Here is a 5529-nt window from a genome sequence, read left to right on the forward strand (position 1 = left end):
GCAGGCAAGATCCAGGGAAACTGGTCTGAATGTAGTGTGTAAGGTAATCTGTTGCCAAGCCTTTCTTGGGATCGGGAGGAAGGCTGGCTTCATCACTCTCCCTTCTACCTACTGCAGTCATGCACCTCCATCTCACCCTATCTGAATCACTGCCAAAACAGGAACCAGAATTCACAGGAGCCCAGTGGTGTTGAATTATAGCATTTGGCTGAGGTCCAAAATCTCCATCTGCTAGAACCCTGTTCCTGCGACACTGGGGCTGGGAGGTGTAGTGAAGTGAAAGTATGCTTGTCTGGCATGTGGAAGACCCCTGGAACAATACCAACACTGCAGAACAAAACAAAACAACATACCCACCTATTTTTCTGGCACAACTCCTGCTCTGTGAGTGGTTGAGAGCTTGTGGGATACTACAAAGGTGAGTTCTGAATATAGGGCTTTGTCTCCAATAACAATCCCAAGTGAGTTATGCAGGCCTGCTGGAGGGTTTCTATCATCAAATGTAATTTGTCCCTTCCCTCTTTGTGGGTTCAGGCCCGTTCATGAACCACCAATAAGTTCCAGAGGAAAGCAAGGTGAGAGAAGCAGGCAATGCTACCTTTTATTGTTAAGTAGAAGTATTCCATTGACAATGTACTGCAGTTGTTTATCCATTCATGTTGAGCATGCTAGTGATTTGGCAGTGAGCTAGAAAAAAATCTATGAGCACGAGAGGCAGTATTACAGTATGAGTTTTATTAGGGTCTCTTGGACAATGTTGTATGGAGTTTCACAGCATGAAGAGGCCACCACCCAGAAGGAGAGGAGCATGAAGGAACTACCTGGGGAAAAAAATGTTGGAGAGGCGCGCTGTGTGTCTAGAAAGCATCTGGCACCAGCACAGCAAGGAGTCTTTGTCAGAGAACCCACAGGGAAGCCACTTCTTGGGATTTTATAATCACAAAGTTTTATTTTATCAGTTGGTGTAGTTTCTGGGTGAGGTATCTTGGGGTATTTAAATGAGGAAAACCCTAAGTTGTTAAAAATTTGGTTGTTTGAATTATTTTAAAATTCATTGCATTGTAAAGATTTGGGTTTGGTGCTGACACCGTGAGGGAGTTTCTTTTCTCTCTCTCTCTCTCTCATTGAGTTTACTGGTACATTTTAGGTACACAGTACAGTTACATTCATTATTGGGATCTTGTACCTTTACATGACAGGTCTTGGTTCTCATTTTTTCCCCTTGTCCCTGCCCTCCCTTCACCCCCTCCTCCCTTCCCCATTTACAAACACTTTATTTCTATTTTTTCATTTTCTCCTATTTTTTTCTTTTCTCTTATTACCTTTCCCCTACCCTTCCCATTTTCCCTATACCTTTAGCCCCTTTCTTCCTATTTCACATTGTCAATTATATCATTAGGGAGTTTCTTGCTATTCTTTTTTTGAATATCAATAATTATTAAAAGGAGTTATCTCTTACTACCAAACATAACAGTAGTTGGTTAGGTTACCTGTGCCAACTCAAAATTAATACTGATGACTTCAAAATATTGAAATATATCAGCCTTATGGTAAAACTGAAGTTATCAATGAAACATTGTTTATGAAAAGTTCTTTGGTTTATTTTTCATTGGTTTTTATCCATAACATGATGGCTGGATAGACTCAGGCTTCAGGTTGCACTAACTGTTTACAACACTAATGTTATATGTATATCTTCTTATATTAACTGGCTCACATGGAGAATTGCAAACACTACCTCAACCATCTCATAATTATGGTGGTGCCTCCTTAATTTTCTCAAGACACCTTATGGAAATTTGTGAAAGTGTATTCTATTCCTTAAAAAACAAAAAAAACCTAGAAGCAATGGCAGTTTTATAGAAACAGTCCATAGTAAAATCTGGAGTGCTTCATCTAGCCAAAACACAGGGTAAAGCAAGTTTTCAGATTGATTTTGACTTACTATGTAATACAATAGACCATTTTTTAATGGAACTAGATAGACTGAGGAAGTACATTCTGTATAAAAATTTTTATCATTGATACAAAGGTGATTTGTTTTTGAAGGAGAAACATTAAAGATAGCTCAATGAATATGCCAAACTTGGTCTGTATTTTGGCTTAATGCAGAATATTTTCAAATTTAAATGTAATTCCGATATAGCTATAACATTTTCATCTCTGAACTATTTACTACTTGCATTATGGGTGGCAAGATACCATTACATTATCTAGAATATAACCCTTATTATACCTTGAGAAGTGCATGAGTGAAGTGTTGGTTTTGATGTAAACCCCATGAGTTAAAATTTAACATTTAAATTAAGTAGGTTCCCATTTTCAGTATAACGTAAATATAATATATTGATCCAATATAAAAAGTTAAATTAATGTTAGACGTAAAGGTTCACAGTTAACCTTTTCAGGGTTATATTAAGTGTTCCACATTTATGCCTTTAGCTTTACAGATGAATTCAAATCTAAACACTCCTCCTGCAGCATTATATTAATTAGGCAGTTTTTCAAAGATGGGGAATATCATACTAATATAGTTGTGATTGTTTTGAGGGCTCATAATTTAAATCCATTATAACATTATGGAATCCATAGTTCAAAGTTGTGGAGAAAGACTTCAAAGAAAATTTTTTGTTGCTGCAATACTACTATATATGTAAAGAACAAAAACCCCCAACTTACCAAAAGTTTATCTAAATACTACTAGCTGTTAAAAGTAAATTTTTCATACCTCAGTTTCATAATCATATGTAAATATGGTAAATGTTTACATCTAGTTTTGAGTAGGAAAAGATAAATCATTACTGTAAGTTAATAAATTTAGATGGCAAGAACATATAGATTATATGCAGTGACTAAATTTATATTTTTATGAATATAATTGCTTTCTATTATTCCATTTGCAATAGCAGTATGTTGAGACATGCTGGCAATTTTCAGAACCTCAAAAGAGATCACTTGATTTGTATTAGTTTTTTTTTTAAGGTGTAACATTCGAGTTCATAGTGATTCTGCTTATAAGCAAACAATTCCAAATGAGTTCATATATGGATCAAAGTTTTGGTCCTATTATAACTTTAAATGAGCTAAAGCTTAGTGCTACTTTTAGCAAAATGTGCAATTAAAAAAACCATTACTTCAGCACTACTTTAAAAATTCAGGTTATTAAAGAGGATGTTTCCTTTTTCTTTTTGATTTGTTTTGAGACAGTCTTGTTATGCAATTTAGGCTGCCCTTGAACTTGCTTTGTAGTCTAGGCTGACCTAAAACTTATGGCAATTCTACCTCAGCCTCCCAAGTGTTAAGATTACAGCTGTGCACCACCATGCCTGGCCCTTAGGGTATTGTGCCTTATATCTAGCAAATGCCTTTAAATATTAACTGATAAGATTGGTGTTACTTGTTTTTGCCTTTTGCTATTCCAAATCCATTTGGAATTTATTTTGAAGATAACATTTTAATACTTGAATTGTAGAAGAAAATTATACAATTTTCTCTATACAGAGAATAACAACCAAATTCATCAATTAAGAAACTGTTTCAGAAATTGTTGGAAAATGAGTTATTCTATAGCAACTATGCTTCAGTTGCCATGCAGTACACCCAGAAATGATCCACTTCAACTTCTGAACATTCAGTTTGGAATGCTTCTTGTTTGATGAATATTCAGTTAAACACTTAGATACAAACTCTTCCCAGGAGGTCAGATCTCTACCATTTATCTTGGAATGTTTCTGAAGACATTCTACTCCTTCTGTTATCTCTACACACTTCTCTGCTTGAATCTCCAATGCAATGATAGATGAGGTAGGTCAATGCAGAAAGGCTTTGCTTTAGAAAATATGATCCTGCAGTGACATGCCTTAAACTGAGCTTCTAGTCCTTCAAAATTAAGGCCATTTTTCGTTTCAAATGGTAAGCTCTCTTGAATGAGTGAATAATACAGTTGTAGAAATTGAAATGTAGTGGTAGCTTTGACTTCCAGCATACCTTCTCCAATGCAGTCTTTTCTATTTGCATCAAGTCTGAAACTGAACCGATACTGACTTATTCAGATCAAGTCAGTTGCCAATGGGACTCTTTCCTCTTCTATTGATTTTACAACCAAATAAACGCAGCTCAGTCCAACACACCCTAGGTGCTTGGGCTGTACCTTCGTGTCAGACAGGAATCTGTCCAGTAATTTCACAGCTAGAGGAAATGTCTCTGTATCAAAGCCAAAGAACTGTATTAGACTAAGAAGATCTTTCACTTCAAAGTCCCTCAGTCTTGCAGTCCTAAGGCCATTGTCACACGCAGATTCAGTTAGTCTCAAGCCACAGGCCTCTGGCTGATATCTAGCCTCCTGTTCCAACAGGGCATTCAGCTGCTGTAGCAGTTTCTGGGAGTCAGTTGTTGTCAGGACTTTTATCATGTTGGTAGAGACTTTGGCTCCTCGGTGTGATCACCCTCCTGGGGCCTGCTCTTACTTTGCCCCACATTATATCGGATGTGAGGGGACTAGGAGGATCTTCGAGGGCTGGAGGGGAGAAGCCCGAGGAGGGAGAATTTGCTCTTAACAGTAGGACCATTGTCATTGTTTTTTTGATATCTGTTGACTGTCTTTTCCCCTGCACCTTGAGATTTTCCTGATTTTTCATATGCATGTAATTTTAAAATCTATTCTGGACATATTACTATTGTTTAAAACTGTGTTATACAAAAGTGGGTCTTGTTTATACCATATAGAATGTATATTTATATTGCCCTCTCTGGGATGAGGTCTCAATATTAATTGAATTTCGAAAACCCTTTTAGTCCTGTTTAGATTTGTCCCACATGTCCACCATTCCCCAGGCAAATCTAAGAGAAGGGTAGTGTTCTAGCTTGTAGTTTGGTTCTCAATATCTTGGTAGGTTGTTTGGAATCAGAACCAGGAATTTTCTACAGGTTTTTAAACAACTTAGTGGTTTTGTTTCCCAAGAACCTCCCTCTTTGCAGTCTCCTAGGAGTCTCTTTTCAATCTTTCATCCAAAAATCTGGAATGTTATACAACTTGCTTTCTCATTCTATTTTTAGAAAACTTTCCAAATCCAGGACGAACCAGAATTTGTGTAGTGGGGGGTGGAAGGAAATAACAGGAATTTGTTTTGGGGACAATACCTCTTCCATCTGGAGAGTAAGGCTCTTTTCTCTCAGAGTTTCCAGTGCATGTGGGTCCTGGCTTCCACAATTTTTATGTCAGGAGATAATTTTCCTTCTCTCAGCCAGAATTAAAAGGCTTCTTTTGCAGATCCTTCTGTCCACTCTTATTCCATTTCTGGATTTCAGACTGCCTGGAGGTCAGGCTAGAAGATACCACAGGGAAAAAAGAGTGGTAAATAAAATGTTAAACAAGAGCAGACACTTGACACCTTTGTGCTGAACAAGACTTTAATAGAAATGCTTTTAAAGTTTCACTATTAATTATGATGTTTGAGATAGCTTTTAAATGAAATACCTCTACTGTAGCCCCTCATTTCTGGTGTTCTCATTGTTAATATATGTTTCATC

At 36.9% G+C, this 5529-nt stretch overlaps 1 pseudogene; it reads right to left on the bottom strand.

Moving 5' to 3' along the window:
- Positions 1–3524: 3524 nt before the first annotated feature.
- Positions 3525–4411, bottom strand: LOC104874068 (annotated as a pseudogene).
- Between the last annotated feature and the right edge of the window lie 1118 nt (positions 4412–5529).

Source organism: Fukomys damarensis, unplaced genomic scaffold, assembly GCF_012274545.1.
Source record: "Fukomys damarensis isolate Sample0158 unplaced genomic scaffold, DMR_v1.0_HiC HiC_scaffold_19, whole genome shotgun sequence".
Classification (NCBI taxonomy): Eukaryota; Metazoa; Chordata; class Mammalia; order Rodentia; family Bathyergidae; genus Fukomys; species Fukomys damarensis.